Consider the following 21,905-nt stretch of genomic DNA (forward strand, 5'->3'; position numbering starts at 1 on the left):
ATAGCCTCTGAGTTACCTTAGGGAAACTTGTTAATGTGAATCAGGGAATTTGACAGTTAAAGCAGTCAGATAATAGTGATGATTTTTTCCCCACTCCAATATAGTTAAGTGACTGAACCCAAAGGACTTAACCTGGCATCATATAAACTCATCTTATGTGAACATTGTCCCAGGGCGCTGTTGGGTGAGGTTTTAGAAGTTTCATTAGCATACATGTATCTTCTCTTTTGCTCCTCTCTTTCATCTCTGGCATCTCCTCCCTCCCTAGGTCATAATATCCCAATTGTTGCTGTTCAGGGTCAGCTGGGGCTCCCATCAACAATGTGTTCCCAGAGCAGCATCATGTGTTAGGATTTCCTCTCCACACTCGCTGATTTTAAACTCTCTTTTCCCAGGGCTAACAATTTTTACTGGACGTCAGGAGGAATGCAAGCTTATTAAATTGATTCATTTAGGATATGAATAACTGTTATTTAGCTTAATCTGTGGACTTTCTCAAGTGTAGATTTTAAAAGAGGATACCTCTTGTCCCAAAGAAATGAAGCTTGAATGATGCATTGTATTTAGTGGGTGGTATAACTTGATATTTTTCTAATTATACCAAATAATGAACATGCCTATTCTTTTTCCCACAAATTGGCCTTGCTTGGATGTGAAAACATTCAAATTGATCCTTTCCTGAAAGAAGTGATAAGCTTTGTAAGTATTATTCAGTGGCAGAGTCAAACATATGTACAAAGCATTTCAGAATCAACTTGGGTAATTATTATCTGTGGATGTCAGCAATAAGAGAAAAACCTCAGCCTCTTTATGCATCTTTGGACTTACAAGAAGCAGGTTTAGTTTTTGACTTCTCTTTCTACTTCCACAGAAATCCCATACTGTGAAAAAGCTTGGTTAGTAATGTAGTCTCTTCTCTTTTCTCCAGTCCTATTGCATACCAGGGTGGTAAGGGATGTTTGAAACTTCAGTATTTTCAAAGTGACAAATATTTGTCAGAATTACACAATTGTCAGGGCAGTGTGCAGTGAATAAGACATGATTCCTGTACTCACATAGCTTATTTGAGGTCCTCATGACCAGATAGAAGGCAAGATGTAATGAATGTTACATGGTACAAATAGCCTCCCTAAGTTCCCAGGAGAAGATTAATTCTGTATGGCAAAGACTGAAAAGATTTTGCCAATGGATGGAATCTGAAGAATAGCTATAATCTTAAAATGCAGAGATTTTTAATAGGGTGTTCCAGAAAAAGGGAGAAGTAGTAGGCAAAATACAAAGGCGGGAGGGGAGAGAAGCCTAGTGTGGAAGCATCTGAGTGGAAGAGAGGTTAGTGGCCTAGTCAACTACTTCAGGTTTTGACGGAAAAACACTCTCAGCACACAGCAACCTCTTTGTTACTCTCGGAGGAAACAACTCAGGCTTGCTCCTTTTTGCTACTTAACATATTTATAGTTCAATTGTTTTCATTTTCAGTTGGTTTGATTTTAGGGAATAATAAAAAGTCCTTTGTTGTCAACAAATAGAGAAATTTAGGAATTTTAGGAATTGTTTAAATATTACATCTTAAAGCTTCAGATTGTCCAATGAGTTTTAAATTTTCTACAGTGGTAGATTGTAACAGACTCTGCTAATGAGTTTTAACAAGTAATTATTGAGTACCAACTACAAACCAGATGCCATCTTTGGTGCTGTGAATGAGATGAAGTCTTTGCTCTCATGGAACTTGCCTTTCAGCCAGGGAGATAGACCATAAACAAATAACTCATGGAGTGATAAATGCTCTGAGTTTTTGCTATGGCAACAAAGAATAGTAAATACACAGTGCTTTAAATAAAGAACGTCTATTTCGTGCTCTTAGATCTGGGATTACTTGACTTTGTTCTACGGTATGAGTGGGTTCTGGTTTGTTCCATGTATCTGTCATTCCAGGACCCAAGTTGAAGGGCAGTGGTTGCCTCAGACAAGCTCTTCTCTTGGGGGTTTGGGGGGAGTGGGAATTAGGAACACAAGAGGGCCGATGAGACTTATGCTCCCTAAAGCTCATTGTCACTTCCAACTACATATCGGTGGCCAAAGGAAGTCATGTGGCCAAATATTAGATCAATGGACTGGGGAAGTACATATCTCTTATAGGGAATATTGTGGGAGAGAGGGACTATTTGCTGAAAATAGTCCAAACTGCCTCAAAAAATACAGTAAATGAGTAAAACTTTTTGAGAGTAATGTTTATCATAAAGAAAAATAAAATCTGGTAATAGGATTTTTATCTGGAGATAGAGCAAGAAGCTCCTTTAGATAATGTGGCCAGATAAGAGGTGACTTTCAATGAAAGTTGAATGACAAGCTGAGAAAGTCATGGGTAGAGTTGGAGAAAAGGGAATCCCGACATAGGTAACAATAGTGCAAAGGCCCTATATGGTAGAAATTAGCCTGGCTTGCTCAGAGGGTAGGAAGATGGGAAGATAGCTCAGGCATGGTAAATACTGGTGGTTTGGAGAGGAGCTCAGCATGGCAGACAGGAGCCAGATCATATAGGAGCTTATAGGCCAGGTAAGGAATTTGGGTTTCATTCTTGGTGCAATGGGAAAGCATTAGATTTTCAAGGAAAAGTAATGACATAATATTATCTATATTGAAAACAATTTCTCTTATTGTTCTGTGGATTAAGGACTGTGGGAATGAGAGCAGACAAGGGTAGAAGCAGGGAGATGACTATTGGAGAAGTCCAGAGGAGAGATGATGGCAGCTGGCAATCGGGTAATGGGAAGGAAAAGGGGAGAAATCCAATATGAGATATATTTGGAAGTATATTTATTATTAAAGTAGGATTTATTAACTTTTCTCTTAGAAGAGATAGTATGCTTTTGAATAGTATGAACAAACGCACAATGTGGTGGAGGGGAAGAGCATGGGACTTGGAGTCGGAAGATTTTTCATTATCTAGGCTTTGCTTCTTAGAACATGTCGACCCAGGGCAGCTTAACTATTCTGAAACTTAGTGCCCAGAATTCCAAAAAACAAGCAAACAAATTGAGTAAATAAATGGATAGGGGAATGACCAAAGTAATGTAATTTCCAGAGGATTAAATATTTAATTTAATATTAAATAGAAATTAATATAAAATACAAATAGTCCACATGGGTAAGTCTTATATTTCTTTGCCTTAATATGATGATTTGTTGGCATTCAAAAAAATGTTCTAGGTATAGGCAGTTTCTTAAGTTGTGCATTGTGGAAGATGATACAGCGGTGGCAGTACTGGCTTATAAATTTACCTAAACTCTTACATAAAATATCAGTGTTGTTTCTCTCAATCTCCAAGTGAGTGCAGTCACTGGGAAATGCAGGAACTGCTGAAGCTTGAAGTTTTTCTAAGCATGGATCTATGATATATGTTCTTGTAAGTCACCCTCTCATGGGCTGACCTATATGTTGCTGCCAGGGATAAAGGATAGTACACCATAAGCCTTATCAGTTAATATAGCAGTTTTGCCTGTAATGGAGTGATTAAGCCATTGTTTTGGTGAAAACACCTTAACATCAAATTGAGCTGTCAGGGATTTGCAGGTAATGTAGCAATTTTTCAGACAGGGTTCTGGCATTTTCTGATAACATCACTGTTTTATATGTAATTAATACTACTTCTATTTGACTGGTGTTTTTGAGACATGAACTTCAACTACCTCATAAGTCCAGGATTGGGGAGAGGGGCGACACTTTCCCAAGTATCCGAATCTGTTCTTCTCTGATTCTCTCCCCTATTTGAGCTGGTCTCTGTAGACCTATGACTGCTATTTATGATAAAAAGCACACTCAAGATCCAAAGCAAACTTAAAACTATTTCTACTTGCTGTTTCCATAAAGATTCAGCTAATTGCAGTTATGTATACAGCACTGCAGCTCAGAGGGTGTATATTTGATTGAGTAACCTTAACGTAAATATTGTTTCTATATGCATGTGCCATTCAAGTTCCAGAAGAAAAATAAATAAATCACTTGGCTCAAGCCCTCCACCCCCATGAAGGGTGAACAGCATTAAGGAAATGAATAGGGATGTCAAGGCACCTAGAGACTAGCAACAAAGGAAGCCAGTCTAGCCCCTGGACTTGAAGGGAGATAGTATTACTTGAGCCTAGAGACAGTAGGAGCTTCAGAGAGGGGGTCACCTAATATTAATTGTAGTCCTCAAAGAAAGTAATTGGTGGAAATGTGGTTCAAAGCATAGAGTGTAAAGGGAAGAAATATACTTATTTCTCTCTCCTCCCAGCCTCTGGTTTCCTTCTGGTGATGCCCATGGGCCAAGCCCTATTTAAGTCAGGCCACAAAGGAGGTAAGATGATGTGGGTCATTGGGGCAGGCTTACAGTGACAGATCAGGGAGGAGAAGAGCTAAGAATGAATTTAAGGGACTAAATGAAGAATTTATTCAGTTTATAATTCTTAGCTGCACTATTGTACTCTGGAATATGCTCCCAATTATCTGAAAGGTTTTACTATTTTTCTAAACAATAATTTGCCATCTTGTGGGCTAATGTCCAAGAGATCAACAATAGTATTGCAATTCTCCAAGTCTGGAAATTACTGGGTCATGAGAAATAGTCCAGGCATGCCATTTTGGTTCTACCACTAACTATGCTAAACAGGGGGTTGGGAATTTTGAGCTCTGGTTCCACCATAAAATAAGCATGTGACTGAGTTAAGTCACAGTGACTCTGTGGATTTCTGTTTTCTCATCTGTAATATGAGGAAGATTCTTTATTTCTTAACTTGTGAGGATCATTGTAACCACTGGTGAGTCACAGATAACTTCTGGAGTATGTATTTAGGAAAGGCAAATCCATAGCCAAAAATTTATGTAATAATGAAAGCCATGTATATGTGATTTTAGTTTTAATGCTATTTGAGATTATCCATAATATCAGACTTAAAACAGCAAGATTAGTTGAAAGTTAACATAGACACAGATGTCTTTTGGACAGTCTGATATAACTTTGTGATGTGAAATTAAATGCAAATATTTATTACTAACGAAAAGATGCATGGGAGATTGTTGGAATTCGGATACTGCAGAGATGGCTGTATTTATGCTTCCCTTACAACATATACTTGTGAATAAACATCTGTAGAAGGTCAAAGATAACAATAGTGAAGCCATTAACTGCTTTCCATGAGGTCTGTTCTCTTAAACTCAACACAGCCAGAGTTGAGTCTTTGTCTCTTGCTCTTCATGGGGCTAAGACTTATTTTCCTTCTGGCTGTTTTTCCCCCTCTGTATGTTCCTTTCCATATTCAACTTCCTTCTTCTTTCAAATTCTGTATTTTTGCCTAATTCTCATGCTTTTGTCCTAAAGGCAGGCATAATTTGGCATGTAGTAGAGGCTGAGGGGTCTTTAAGAGCTGCCAGATTACAATGAAAGAAAGCAAGATGGATCAAAGTGCTGATCAAGAAAGCTCAAAGTTATAGGAGTTGCCTATTAAGAGAGAAATTGGCTTTAAGGTAAAAAGGCATGTCTGGTAAATGCCCTTGTTTCCACAGTTGTAGGGAATAAAGTATATGTTAATCACATGATATAATGAGTCAGGGTTAGATGACCTTCCTTCCACTCCCCACAAACCACTTCTGTAACATTTCAGTAGACAGCATCAAAATGCCCAATGTACGGTCATAGGAGTCACTTTCCCTAAACCGTCACACCCAGTCACCCACTGGATTTGACAGAATTCTGTTGATTGCATTTCCTAAATATCTCCTGATGCATTCTCCATTCATTGGCTTGTTCATTCATTCAACAAGTAAGTGTCAGGTACTGTGCTAGATTCTGGAGATTCAGAGGTGAAAAAAATCTTCATGGTCTTAACCTCACAGTGCTGATAATGTAGTAAGACTACATTACAAAAGGGGCTCTGGAGAGCTTCTTTGCCACTTTTGTCATATGAAGACACAGCAAAAAGATGGCTGTCTACAAACCAGGAAGTAGGTTTTCACCAAACACTGAATCTGCTAGCACCTTCACCTTAAACTTTCCATTCTCTAGAGCTGTGAGAAGTAAATTTATGTTGTTTATAACCCCCTGAATCTATGGTATTCTGTTATGCCAGGGTGAATGAACTAAGACAAGAAGGGTTAGGAAGTAGTAGACATAGTCAGGGTTAGGAATTTGTATTTTATTTAAATTGCAGGGTCAAGTCTCCAGTTGAGAATTGGAGAGTAATAACATGGTCAGCCTCACATTTCAAGAAGATACCTCTGATTGTTTGGTTGAGAATGGATTGGACAGTATCAAGAATGGGGGCAGAGCTAACACATTGTCAAGGTGAGAGATTATAATGGTTTTTAATAATGTTGGCAGCAGTAAAGAAGGAACTGAACAAATATTGACATGGAGGACTCTGTGATATGTCACCCAAAGGCTCCTTTTAGGACTGAGACACTTTCTCCCAGTTACTAGGGGTGTTAACTGCTAACAATATAGAGCTTAGTCTATCCCCAGGACTTGTCCTTTGCCCAACAGAAGTGCCTCCTTCAAGATCATGCCTTCGGGTTGGCTCACAGCCAGTGACCAGTCAATGAGGAAGAATAATAAGGTCCTTGCCTTAAGTCAGGATAACTCAGAAAGACCATTCTAGCTACAGAGGTCCCTGTAGGATCAGCTGACACCTCTGTTGCATCTACATGGCAGTTCAACCACTGCCTCTGTTCATCCTGCTTCCCTGTTCCCCTGGAAATATTGTCCTGTGTCATCCCCACTAGACTTCTTGTATATAAATCTTTTTGAGTCTGATTCCAACATGAACCAGGACAATCAAAGACTTTAATTTTGAAGGTAGAATTAATGAGATTTGTGAACAAAGTAGAGTGATATGGGGGAATATGGGGGTCAAATAAGGAAAATAGAAGAATCTATTATGTCTCCAAGGTTCCCAACTTCCAGTTCTAGGGGAATGATTGTGCCTTTTACTGGACTTGGAAAGACTGAAGATCTTTAGTAGGGTTTTGAATATGTTTTGCTTCAGAAGACTCCAACATCTGCCTGCTTAAGCAGGAAATATCAAGTGTGTAGAATGTACCTTTCTGCAGATCTCCACTGCCATCTCTCTTATCTTGACCATCTTCTCTCACTCACCTGGCATTCTCTAACAGCTCTTGACTTATCTTCCTGGTTATAGTCATGTTTCTCTTAAATCCTTTTTATATTATTCTGTTAGAGCAATATTATGAAACTTCATAATTTAAGTTTCATACACAAATGATTTCCTGATTGTCCTGAGGATGCACTTAAGATCCTTTAATCCAGCTTATAAAATCTGCCACCAGGACCATTTCTAGATTGTTGGCCTCATCTCCTTTCCCTCCCCTCTTTTATAAGTATCACTCTGAACTTTTTCATGCCTTGAGTGCAACTTGTTTTGTCTTATCTTATAGTTTTGTTCGTGGTGTTTCCTTTAAGACATTCTTACCACCTCCCACTCTGTTTTCAAAGGGTTCACTTCTAATCATATTTCAGGACCAAGTTTAAAATGTTAGCTCCTCAGAAAGGACTCTGTCCTGGAAGACCCCTGTGGCATAGTTTCAGAGATCATTGTACTTTGCTTATCATGGTCCTCATTCAATGTTTGTTTTGACAGGTCTCTGGCAACTTATTACTACATTAAGGGAAAGAAAAGTCTGGTTTAAACTGAAATAAAATTCTGTTTGATTATTCTATAGAGCCCCAGCCCTTCTCTTCATCTCCTTTTATCATCAAATCAAAAAGCACTTAAAACTACTGACAACCCCTTATCTGAAACTTTGGGGTATAGGTTTCCATTAAAATTGGTTTTCTACATCAGATAAAACTTAATGAACTTGTCTCTTTACAATTCACCAACTCCTCCAGTATCCTCTCCTGGCCATAGACATAGTAGAACCGGGAACCTTAATAGCAGACTTTTCTTCTTGCCCAACTAAGGCATCCTAGAAAAAGGGGAGTTTCCAGGACCTGCCTGCTTTGCTTTCCTTTGCTGAACTTGCCTGTGCATGAAAACATTCTGACTACAAGTTTCCCAAAGCTGTCCATAATTGCATGTATTTATTTTTTAATATAATTTATTGTCAAATTGGCTGACATACAACACCCAGTGCTCATCCCAACAAGTACCCTCCTCAATGCCCATCACCCAATTTCCCCTCTCCCCTACCCCCTATCAACCCGCAGTTTGTTCTCTGTATTTAAGAGTCTCGTATGGTTTGCCTCCCTCCCTCTCTGTTTGTAACTATTTTTCTCCTCTTCCCTAATTGCATTTAAAACAATACCTATATATTTATTTTGAAAGGCAAAGAGAGTGAGAGCAGGGGAGGGGCAGAGAGAGAGGGAGAGACAGAATCCTAAGCAGGTTCTGCACTGTCAGCACAGAGCCTGATGTGGGCAGCTCAGTCACACAAACAATGAGATCATGACCTGAGCTGAAATCAAGAGACAGATGCTGAACTGACTGAGCACCCCAGGCACTCCCCTAACTGAATTTTATAATGCAGTTAAAAAATACACCTATTCTGTGTAAGGATCTCTTGTTATAATGCATTATATCAATGTATTTTCTTTTACCACTGATTAGAAATTTCTTCATCAGAAGCTATCCTGTTCAGATGTTTAAGTTCTGAAATGCTGAGAATGGTGGATGAGGGCAGAGCATCAGGCATTTCTGGCTATTAGGGTTGGCACTTGAGCATGGATTTCAATCTGAAATCCTTTATGAATTTCTTAAAGATCTCCAGGGCCCTCTCTAAAGGAAACTTATAGGTGACTAAGGGCATAGCATTCAGTCTTGACTTCAAGCATTGAAAATGCCATGGCTGCCTATTGCACTATTAAAACATGCCTTTGATGCTTACTTCCTGGGTGGCAGTATTCACTAGCCACAGTTGTCAGAGATCATATCTAGACCCTATCTTCTAAATACCAGGGTCCAGTAAGAGTGGACTTTGTAGATGCCAGTCAACAATAGCAGCCTTTGCCACATACATTTAATGGTGATTTATGTTTGCATCTAGCATGTAATCCCCTTTATAGGCGATTTTGTGAGAGCTCTGCTTTGGAGATCTGGAGGACAATATTATCTTAGACTTTGACTGAGGGTAGACAGATTAATCACCAACTCTTGAGTTACACACATTGATTGCCTGATCAACAAGCAAAGTGACCAGCCTGATATCCAGACACAAAGACTTTGTTCATGACCCTAGGTCTCATCCACAGGGATAAATCCTTATAGACTATGGCCCAATTAGTGCTTTTTCTTCAAACGTAAGTAACATCAGGAAGCTTGTGGCAAAAGTTTGTAAAACTATCAGAAGTTTGTCATTAGAAGCTAAAGCACAGAATAAGATGGGCAGAGACAGATTTTATGGCCAATCTGTAGAATTCATTGGGTTCTGAAGGAACACTAGGATTAATGGCAACCCCCATTTAGGTTGTCTTCCCTTGTGGAAGTGAGATCCTGTGGGCAAGGACAATGTCTAAGGTGTCACTGCTGTATTCTTGTTACTTATCTGCAGACTTTAGGGTGTCTGCCTAAAGAAGACAGTAAATATTCATGCTGCCAACAATAGATGTCTGACCTATAGATTTCAATAGGATGCATCTTCATTCATGTTTCACTTGGGCTTACTTTTACAATTGGGAGGTTTGTCTCAGCTGCTTCTCCTTCTTAGTCTCATGAGGTTCTGCCCTTTCTAGTCAGTTCTGTGCATTCACCAGGGACAGGTTCTCAGTTTGGATCACAGCGGCTATGGTGCCCACTTTCTTAGAAGTCTGGACTGAAATCTATGAGGAGTGCTGTCCATCCTCTTTCCCTACAAATTGTTGTAGCTATTGACTTAGTCAGCTCAGGCTGCCATAAAATACCATAGATTGAATGGCTTCAACAACAGAAATTTGCCTCCTTACAGCTCTGGAGGCTGGTAAGTCCAACATCAAGTTTCTAGCAGGGTTCAGTTTCTAGCCAGTGCACTCTTCCTGGCTTGTAGACAGCTGCCTTCTTGCTGTATTCTCACATCACACACACACACACACACACACACACACACACACAAAGAAGTCTTTTTTTTTTTTTTTTAAATAAAGCCACAGTCCCACCATTATCACTTCATTTAAACTTCTTTGCTATTTGAAGACCCTATCTGCAGATAAAGTAATATTGGGAATTAGGGCTTCAACATATGAAAGTCAGGGAACACAATTCAGTCCCCAAATCAGGTATTTTAAATGTCTACCTTCTGTAAAAATTGTCATCTCACAAAGGCAAGGATACTGCCATTGACTGTATCATGCAGAGTCCTGGCATACAGTAAGAGCAAAAGAAAACCTTGAATTCCTGAAGGGACTGGACATTTCTAGCAAACTAACGGAATAACCTTGGGGAACATCCTTTACCACTTTAGTCCTAAATTTTCCCTTCAGAAAAATGAAAGGTTGAATTCTGATCTCTAAAATTTGATCTGAACCTTGTAATGTATAATTTTCCTTGCCTGAGGGAAATCATTTTAGCTAGCTTGGTAGAGCTCTTTATGCCCTTCTAAGGACTTTATCATTAATCAACAAGGATCTACTAAATGATGTGCAAGGTGCTGTGTGGGATACCAAAGAATTTAGAAAAAGACATTTAACATCTCACTTCCTGCATCTTCCTCATTTTTGCCTAAGGGGTTCATAGCGAATGGTGGCTCTCTTTGTTTTGGGTGCTGCTATGCTAATGTAATATAATACTATTAATTTCATCTATCACTGAATAATGTGAAATTTCTGATATCTATGATATAGCCATATTTGAAAAAATCACTTTTGTTCTTCACAGTGTCAGATATAGTTCTCTTCAACAGTTTTTTTTTTTTTGATGGATATTTATCTTTAATATAAAGTTCCATGGTATGTCTTTTTGAGTTTGGTGCTCTAAGGCAGTCCTAACTATTGTAGTTACTTTATATTATTTGCTTGGTGGTCTTATGTATTGGTATAACTTATTCCTCTGAATGGGCTTTGAGTGGGTGAGTCTAAGACACACAGATTAGATATGACCTTCTCTCCATCTCTGGATTTAGCACGATCTTATACCCAACAATTAATCGAAAAGTGCAGTCCTCTTCCAAATTTCATTAGCTGGTTGTTATTTTTAGATAAATAGAACTTGTTCTTTTTATATCTCACACCTCCCAATTAGTGAGATGATTTTGGTAATAAGGACAAAACCCTTCCAAAGATTGTGCAGGAGACTGGAAACATCTGGTAAATTATTGACGGCATTTCATTCCCCTCATGGAGGCACTGGGAAAATAGAATGACTTTTCAAATGACCTGTGAAACCTATGCTATTCTATGAACTCAAGATAAGGCAAAAAAAAAGTATGTATACAGATTTATTAGCATTTGTCTCTTCAAGATATGACACTGTATTTATGCATTTCTTATGAATCTCTTCATGCATCTCTATTTTTTCAGTGGCTGCTCAATATTTGATTTTGAAATCATTCTCCTTTCCTTTCCCTACTTGAAAAATTTCCGTTTTGTGCATGGAAACTTTTTTTTCTTGAGGCTGTTTTTGTTCTGTCTTTGTTTAACTTAATGATTATATCTGGATATAAGTTGTCTCATGATGAACATTCTGGATCACACCCTAACAGAAACAAACTCTTCTCTTCTTGTGGGTAGGTACGATAGAGTCTATGTTCTTTTGGATTTATAAAGCAAACTTTCTGATACACTATTATAGTTCGACAGCAGCTATGTAGGTATGGAATATGGGGAATATGGTAGGAAGAAGCCAAATGCATTTAAGAACAGATAGGAAGGATATAAATAAAACAGAATTAGCAATGGCATGAGTTTTGCCATGCACACCAGTAGTGAGCCGCAATGGAACCCAAGAAGATTCCTATCACTCAGAGGTGTAGTGCTTCTTTGGGCCGGAAAATGCATTCTGCTGTATGAGCTTCATTAGCATCACAGTCTTGAGCTCCTGTCATAACACCCAAATGCGCTGTGAGTGCTGCCGTGGGCCTCTCAGCACCTGCCATGCGTGGATCACTGATCAGAGCCAAGATTTCATTGCCTTTGAATTCCTACTCATCAGTTCAGCTTGGGAAGGGAGGTGATGTGCTGAGGCAAAGACAGTAAACAGTGTTTGGAGGAAGTGGTGGATCAAAAGTCCCGTCATCCTTTGTCTTCACAGAGCATGAATGACAATCACAGGCTCAGCGTGGGGTCACCTGAATTTCCCCATCCGTGAATAAGCTGGCTCCTACTCAGAAGGATGAATGGTGCTTCTGGAGAGCCTACCCTGTCACTCTGTGCTGTCATCAACAGTACCAATTAGTGTCAGTTTTAATGATGGCTCTTGAGACCCAAAGGGGACCAGTGTTTTGGCTCCCAAACTAGGAATTTGCTTTTTTATTCAAATGATAAGGAAAATGAGCATTCTTCTTGGGTCTGCAAATGTGGATGGAGAGTGAGTGAGTTAGTCATTTGACTACCATAAACAACACTTTCATCTGGGTCTGGTTAATACGTATTCTTTGGGTAGTGTTCTGGGTGTGTAGACATCTGTGGTCTGAATCTGCATATGAGAAAAGAATGCCCTCAAGTGTATTACTTTATTATTATTATTATTATTATTATTATTATTATTATTATTATTATTTTGCACGAATGATGGGCACAAGCCTTAAATACATTTTCCAGGCGTAGTGCTGGATTTTGCTAAGACTTACTAACTAAATCTTATTAGCTAACTGTTATTTTACAAAGATTATTTGCATTTTTAAATTGGGCAAAGTCTACGTGGTATCTGTAGCCATTGGAAAAGAGGTTTAGGGTTTGCATTGGTGAACTGTGTCTCCTTAGAACATCATTCTAAATTACTCAGTTAGCTGATGTGTTCTTAATATGGTCTAATCTCTTTAGTGACTAGGTGCTTGTCCTGGATGTGTTTTTTCATGTTTACCTTCCTTTAATTATTTTTCTCTTTAGGGAAATGAACTGCCCAAGTGGCAAAAATGAAGAGCATTATCTCTATCCAACACAAATGTCATGTTAATGCTGATAATCCGGTAGCTCGGAGATGGTTACAATTATAGCCTAACAACACAGAAAAGTACTTTTATAAGCAGAGATTTAATGCTGGGAATGAGAACTAGTTCAAGCAATGAAACTAGTTCACTCTTGCAAGTGAAGCGAATATAGAAATCTGACTAAACATGAAAAGATCCATGACATTTTCTTCTAACATAAAAAGAAGTTGGGTTATTTTCTGGAGAAAGGGGAGCTACCATTTTCTTATCTGCCAAATTCAGGGTGATCCATCACTACACATTTCTCTCTGTGTATAGTAATATTATATACTATCAACAAGATGGTCTGCTCTTTCACTCTAGAAAAAGAATGGATGGTTTTTGAAGTCTATTTAAAGCCTGAGCCTATCCAAACTTAAAAAGGAGTCAGGTAACATTTCCATTTTGTCATATGATGTATTATTCTCCCTTTTAGAATTGTGACAGATTTTAAAAGACCTTGTTGGACTGTCTTGGCATGACATGCTTCCCCTATTATACTCTTTTCAGTAGTGAACTTGACATGCTTCTCAGGGTTCTGCTGAGCAGTTTAAGTTGGGTCTCAGGATGGAAATTTAAATCATGAACTAAGAAACTTTAAGAAATCCACCTTACCAAAGTTCTCTTTAAATGTAAACATAAAGTAAGTGTTTATCAGCAATTTGAAACAAATACCAAATCAACATTGAGTTACCATTACAGGGAAAATGGTTAGAACATAATGAATTCTGATTTTCAGGTTAACCTAAAAATAATCTGAAAAACTTTATATGCTATTTCTGTATCTTAAACAATCTCTATATAAATGTGGCAATAGTAGCATTTAATTCCCATAAGAGTTGAGTTAACTCCCATAGGATTCCCATTTAAGTCACTTAGGAAGTAGCAGTATCTTTTTTTTTTAAGTTTATTTATTTTTTTGAGAGAGACAGAGAGTAGGTGTGAGTGGGGCAGGGGCAGAGAGTAGGGGAGGTGCAGAGAGGGGGGAGAAAGAGAATCCCAGGCAGGCACTATCAGTGCAGAGTCCAATGAGGGGCTTGATCCCACAAACCATGAGATCATGACCTGCGCTGAAACCAAGAGTTGGACGCTCAGCCGACTAAGCCACATAGGTGCTCCCCTGCCAGAACTAGCAGTATCTACTGCTGATAACTATGAGGGCTCTTGCATACATGTCAGAGAGACATGAGGGGAGATTTGGGGCAGGGCAGGAAGGAGTGGGAATGATAATAAAGAGGATAGATTGCTATCAGTTTCTCACCTAGCTCCAGGGACTAAAATTTTGAGCTCCCAGAGAATGGTTGAAGAAGCTGAGAGAACAGTTTAAAGAGATTTTATGAGGTTCTGGGTACAGACAGAATTGCTTTGGGGACAGATATTAAAGAGCAGCACAGTACTGAGTCAAGCAGATGTTCAATATTCTGATACCTTGAGGAGCTAAAGCTCTGGGAAGTCTGCAGGCAGCACCCTCAGCCTCTGGGAACATTTATGGGTGACACCTGGGTTGGGCATTGGCGTATGTGTGCTGCTGCTGCTGCTGGAGCTTCTCAGAGTAACTTCTGGCTGCACATGTGACCATGTTGGGTAGCCTGGGTCAGGAAGACGATCCGGGTGCAGGAAGATGGCTGTGGAGGCAGACTGCTGTTGAAAGCAGCTAAGACCTCCCCTTTGGGTCCCCCCAAAAGAGCAGAGTAATCAAACCATTGTGTGGGGTAGAAATCATGCCATCATACTTTGTACACAGAGAGGAAATATGACCTTGTTTTGTGCTCAGAAGCTGATGAAAAGAGAGTCTTTATTTTGTGGCCAGAGGCTACATTGGAACTAAATGACATAATGTATGTAATAGGCCTCTTTTGGCTTCTAATTCAAGATGGATAATTGAGCACACGTGTAACCTCCTTTCCCTCTCAAGACCCAAATGAAATGTTAAAGACTAAGAAATGGAATCTACTTAGTGGTGAAGACAGTGGAGCAACAGCTGACAGGGTATTTCAGTCCTTATCTGGAAGATGGAGCAGACAGGAGCAGGCTGGTACATCCTGCAGGGTTGGGACCAGAGGCCAGAATAAGTCTGGCAGAACCCCTCAAAAGGCACCAGACTTGTCGTGGGCCAGTATAGGAGGGTGAGAATGGGAAAGTGTGTTAACAGGCAGGAGGGAATTAAAAGTGTGCCTGCTGGAACAAAAATACTTTGGTTTCCACACCTCCCTTCCTTTTGCCTTTTCCTGTTCTTTGGCAGGCAGAATGTGGACAACTCAATATTTAAACTTTGACAAGAAAATCCAGAAAATTCTTCTACACAGAAATTAAATAAACTGCCTGGGAAGCGTTAGGGTTGCTATTCTGACATTTGGGGTTCTCTTCGTAGCTACAAGTTGGATCTTTACCCCTTTACTTTATTTTTATTTATTTATTTATTTTTTTTTTTAAATTTTTTTTTTTCAACGTTTATTTATTTTTGGGACAGAGAGAGACAGAGCATGAACGGGGGAGGGGCAGAGAGAGAGGGAGACACAGAATCGGAAACAGGCTCCAGGCTCTGAGCCATCAGCCCAGAGCCCGACGCGGGGCTCGAACTCACGGACCACGAGATCGTGACCTGGCTGAAGTCGGACGCTTAACCGACTGCGCCACCCAGGCGCCCCTTTACCCCTTTACTTTAAAGTGAAGTGTGTCAGGTAATTAGTCCTGTCCACATACACAGATTTCCTATTAAGAAGAGACCTAGTAGAAAAAAAAAAGACAAATGTATATAACAGTAGAAAAACATCTCAAAGGAAAAATAGCTGATTCGGAGGACGAAGTATAGCTTATAACAAATACAAACAATACATTCCAAACTTCTAATTTGCATATTCAGAAAGGAATAAGATATAAGGACTCTGATAAAACCAAGTCAACATTTCATGAAAACAAAACCAAGAACAAGAAGGAACTCTTAAAAATTAGAAATATTCATGCAAAATGAATAAGAACAGGGTAAATTACTCAGAAATTAGAGTCAGGGAGTAAAGCAGAAAATCTCCCAGAGTAGATATAGAGTGCATGAGGGAGAGAGAGAGAGAGAGAGAGAAAGAACTGTAAGAAGGTCAGTATAACATCCATCTGGTAAGAATTTCAGAGAAAAGAAGATAAAATGAGGAAATTATGAAACGAGTAATAGGAAAAATAAATGTCTTTAGACTGAAAAGAGTATAAAGTATAATGAACAAAAATACACACATATGCACACATGCCCATACATACACACCCCTCCAGTCATTATTTTATTATTTTATTATTTTATTTTAGAACACCAAAGATAAAAATACACATCCTCCAGTCAGAAAAAGAAAAAAACAAAACAAAACAAAAACCACTCCAAAAGGAATGAGAATCAGGTTGGCATCAAACTCTTCGTGGACAGTCCTCAATACTAGAAAACCATGGGGCAGTATCTTTGAACCTCTGCTGGAGGGGCGCCTGGGTGGCTGAGTCAGTTGAGTGACTTTGGGTCAGTTCATGATCTCTCAGTTCATGAATTCAAGCCTTGAATTGGGCTCTGTGCTGACAGCTCAGAGCCGGGAGCCTGCTTCAGATTCTGTGTCTCCCTCTCTCTCTGCCCCTCCCCTGCTTGCACTCTGTCACTGTCTCTGCCTCTGTCTCTCTCTGTCTCTCTCTCAAAAATAAATAAACATAAAAAAATCAATACCTCTGATGGAAATTATTTTGAATCTAGACTTCCATACCCACTGAGATATGATGGTAATTATCCTTTTGACATGCAAAAATGCAGAAAATTGACCTCCCTTATATATTTTGAAGGAAGTTACTTGAGGATCTTTTCAAGTACTACAAATTTGAAAAACAATAAAAGGGAAGATGAGACACTCAAAAAATGTAGAAGTAACTCTAGCGTCCATTGGAAACAAATTCAGGATACCAACTATACAGCAGGCCCAGAATCAAGTATCCTGAGGAATCTGCTGAAGAAGAATGGAGAAGAGTCAAAGCAGTAGATAAGAATATTGAGAGTAAAATAAGTGACTGCAAGATGTCATTGATACAGTAGACAAGTTACTTTTCTCAACATGAGAAAATAAGGCAAATGTGTATTCAAGGAAAGGCAAGAGCAATCACCAGCATGCACACAGAATCCTCCGTAAGAAAGCCATAATCCAAATATGAAGCAATTAACAAATTGGCAGGTTTTGGGAAATTAGTAGGGTGTAAAAGAAACTGTATGACCTGGACACTAGGATAAAATACAGAATCCTAGTACATTTCTTTGCTTTCAGTGAATGATAGGTATATAGCTATAATAATATAAGTGCTATTTGTGGGTTTCCAATTTCAATAATCAACTTATAGACAAAGCATCGTAAACTTTAATAAACAGAATAGATGTAAATGTGATCGACCTTAACAGTGTGAAGGTAAAGATATAGCTGACAGATAAGAAAAAGTTCCACTATCTTCATTCTGTAGAGTGGATGGTACAGAAATATTGTCGCAAATTGGTGGGAAAATAATATTATATCTATATATTTATTATTTAAAATTACATAGATCTCCAGTAGAAATGAATGGTCACTTTATGGTAAAAATTTATAATGGCCATCAAACGTTAGGGGAGGTTAGAGGGAAAAAGTAGAAATAGTGTTAAGCTAAATTTTTATAGTTCATACCAGAGTCAGATTTGACAGATCAAGAGATTATAGTGTTAAGTATATTTTTAAGCATTAAAGAACTAACTACTAAAAGAGCTAAAACAAAAAAGTTAAAAGTTGTCACCTTTTGAAATCCAGACTTCAGATAGGAAAAGTGTCTTGTGGACTGTCACTTTTCTATTAAAACACTTATTATTGAATATAATTTTTTTAAAAAGTGCATGTATTACCGTATTGTGTTTTTAGGAAAGAAAAAATCTGAAATCTGGAATAAATATTCCTTTTCCACATATTTTATGTAGAAGTCTCTGAGCAAGTACTTCTAAGTTACTCCTTCGAGAGACTCCCTTGACTAAAAGTTTTAGTTCTGTGTCTCAAATTTTAATGTGCATTTAAACTCCTAGGGGATCTTATTAAAATGCAGATTCTGATTCAGTAGAGCTGAGGTGGGGCCTCAGCTTTTCTGCATTTCTAACAAGATCCCAGGTGACACTGATGCTGCTGGTCTGGGAGCTACATTTTGAACAGAAAGAATATCCCTGGATATCTTCATTTTGCTGCTTCTTTGCATGCATGGTGACTTTTTCCCCTCGTGGCCAACCTCCCAGGCATGGTGACTTTTGATGGGATGCCAGACATGATGAATATTACCTTGTTGGATGCCGGATATTTTTGTATCCTTGTAAATATTCTTGAACTTTGTTCTAGGATGCAGCTAAGTTAACTTGGAAACAATTTGATTCTTTTGGGTCCTGCTGGGTCCAGAATAATCTTTAGTCTAGGGATAATTTTACCATACTACTGAGGCAATACTCTTTCTACTCTATCAATTACAAGTTGTACACTTTGGCTGTTGTGAGCTCAAACTATCCCTTGCTCTGTGCTATACTGCCTGGTGTCTGAATGTCTTCGACGCATTGTTTTCATTTATTATTTTCAGTGTTATATCTGTTTTAGGCATGAGGATAAATTTGACTCATTACTCTATCTTGGCCAGATGCAGAAATCTGGATATTATTTCCTATCCCAATTATTTTTGCTTATTTAGCTTAGTGTCAACAACTGTGAAGGGCCTGAGATTTTACTCTGCTTGCAAACTAACCAGTTACTTTGCCACAGTTTTAGAATGCTGGCAAAAGACATGAGACTCTGGTATCAGAGACAAAGGATTTATTACTCATGGCACAGTAAGAAGCTTGAGCTCCACATTCTCAATGGTTCCCCTCTTCCCCCAAGTCCTGTAGAATGATGTAACCTGGCCTAGTTAAATGGTGTGCACATAGTGGGTCTGTGTCACAGCTGAGTACCAATCCTGAGCCCCATTCTTATAAAGAAGACGCTATCCAGGGGCGCCTGGGTGGCGCAGTCGGTTAAGCGTCCGACTTCAGCCAGGTCACGATCTCGCGGTCCGTGAGTTCGAGCCCCGCGTCGGGCTCTGGGCTGATGGCTCAGAGCCTGGAGCCTGTTTCCGATTCTGTGTCTCCCTCTCTCTCTGCCCCTCCCCCGTTCATGCTCTGTCTCTCTCTGTCCCAAAAATAAATAAACGTTGAAAAAAAAAAAAAAAAGAAGACGCTATCCAGTTTGCCTAAATTTGTTCCAGAGGGAGATTTTTTTTTTTTTAATTCTTGCCACTAAAAAAATCTTCTGTCTTCCCTGGAGGGAAGACCCTATCTTTATCTTCCAAGACTTCTTGCCTTACAGTTATTCTCAGAAAGGTAGCACAGACAAAAGCTGTCACAATACAGGTTGAAACTCCTCAATGTTGAGCTTTGCTAATTGATCTGGCTGTGGGCTTTTGGTATTGTGGTTATCTCAACTATTTTTAATCAGGTATTGAGAGATGTAGAATATTTATGTAGGATGAGTTAGATAAGGTCCAGTCTCTGACAATGAATAGCACTTACAACACATACACATTGATTATTTAGCATTAACCTAATTTCAACAAACAGGATTCTTTACCAGCATGAGAAAGCACTCAAGCTACTCTCTCTACCACGCAAGATAGGTTTTTCCATCTTTAGAGTTGATATATAATCTCAACTTTAACATGGGCATGTATTCACAATGTAGATTCAATGCCAACTTGTTGAACTTCTTCAATAAGGTATGATGATATTGTTGACCATGGGAAATGATAATTTCCAATGTAAATTTTGTGTAAACATCTCACCATCAAGCTGATTATTTGTTAAACTGGAAAGCTGAAACAGTGAAAGATAAGACTGCTAAGGTGCAGTGAGGATCATGTCTTTTCTTTGGGGGAATTTCTTGGGCTTTGATAATACTTCACATATGACGTCTGAAAGAAGCAACTTCAATTATGTGACACAGGGAGTAGATATAGCACAATTAGACCTGATTAAAGAAACAGCTGATAATGTTGACTTTATTATTTGGCAAAATCCAATAGGAAGCCAGAACTATTAGGTAAAACTATCTTGACAATATCGTAAGCAAGTCATTGTCACAAAAGCCATTTAGTTGGTTTGCATAACAATTTAAACATATCACAATTCTCTAAGGAAGCAGGTTTTATCAGGTATTTAAGACCAGCTCATGACAGATAGAGACATTGTGCCCTTTGTACAGCTCTATGTTAGAGCAGAACTGGGAAGTGCTACGATTTGTAAATGGCTTCAAGATTCAGTTTGTATCTATCTGAACTGTAAATGGATCTAAAGTTTTTGGTGGATGGCATGGGAGAAGTCTTTAAATCTGTATCAGCCAGGGTCTCTTCCCTTAGTGTATATAGACACAAAGGGATGCTTCAGGAAGCCTGTGAATCTGTGTAAAATTTGATGTGTATGGATGCACTGCATTTTGGGAGGAAGAGATTCAGTAACTTTCATCAGGTTCTTTAAGAACATTGTTTCAAAGCCCAGATTAACCAAGGTGTAACTCAGAGACATTTAGCTGTTGCTGTATACTTTCAAAATTATTTTGAATGAAAATTAATACATTCAAATGTTACAGAGAGTTGGAAGACTGAGTCAAAGGACGAAGAAAAAAAACAGGACTAAAAGAGAGAGAGGTAAGGGTAATTAAAAACAAAATAGTTAACCTGAGAACAAAAAAATCTTGTTTGTACTTTTTTAGGGATAAACTAATTATTTGTCAATGAGCAGAGAGGCCAGGCTGGAGATTTTGTATTTGATCTGGCCAAATAGGGTATCAAAGAAAGCAATTTTAGTTGTTGTTGAATTCTTCATAAAACCTTGAGAGTTCTGCTGTGGTATACACATGACAGACTTTCTCTCTTCATATAGCATCCGTCAGCACCTTCACCACAATTAGGCTAGTTCTGTCTCATTCCCTTCAGAATTTCTCACAGGTCAAGTTGAACAACTATACAAAATCCTTCCTCAGTGATAAGCCTTGAACTTTGCCAAACTATTAAATAATTAGTACTACTTTCTCTTATCTCAGGATGGGGATAACTTTATTACTTCAAAATTATGGATACAGTTTTTTTTTTAGCCTAGAAACAATTGAATTATCATTTCCTCAAACTGTATTTTATAAATTAAAAAAATGATTTATTTATTTTTGAGAGAGAGAGAGAGAGAGAGAGAGAGACAGAGTTTGAGTGGCAGAGGGGCAAAGACGAGGGAGACACAGAATCTGAAGCAGACTCTAGGCTCTGAGCTGTCTGCACAGAGCCTGATATGGGGCTTGAACTCATGAACTGTTAGATCATGATCTGAGCTAAAGTCTGACACTTAACTGACTGAGACACTTAGGCGCCCCCCCTCAAGCTGTATTTTATAAAAAAAAGCATAATTCAAGACATGTATTCTATTATTGGTTACTACACAAAGCAATTTCATATTATTAGGAAAATTGCCAAGGATGATTAAGGACTATTTAATGATTAATTGACCTATCAGAATCCTTTCCTCAATATTCAGGAACCATATATTGGCACAGGAAGTTGATCCTGGACTATCATTATTTCTCTAGTCTTTCAAAACATTGTCAAAACTGAGTTAAAGAGAGGAAGGATTTAAAACTATATGGAATTGTATCTTTAATAAGCATTAGTCTGGTTTATACCTTAGGATTCCTTTCTAACATCCTGCCTCCAAACCTTGGAATATGCTATTCTGTCTTCCTGGAATACTCTTTCCCAAGATATTTACATTTATGTTGCTGCTCCAAAGTCTTCC

This window comes from Leopardus geoffroyi, chromosome A2 (genome assembly GCF_018350155.1).
Source record: "Leopardus geoffroyi isolate Oge1 chromosome A2, O.geoffroyi_Oge1_pat1.0, whole genome shotgun sequence".
In the NCBI taxonomy this organism is placed as follows: domain Eukaryota; kingdom Metazoa; phylum Chordata; class Mammalia; order Carnivora; family Felidae; genus Leopardus; species Leopardus geoffroyi.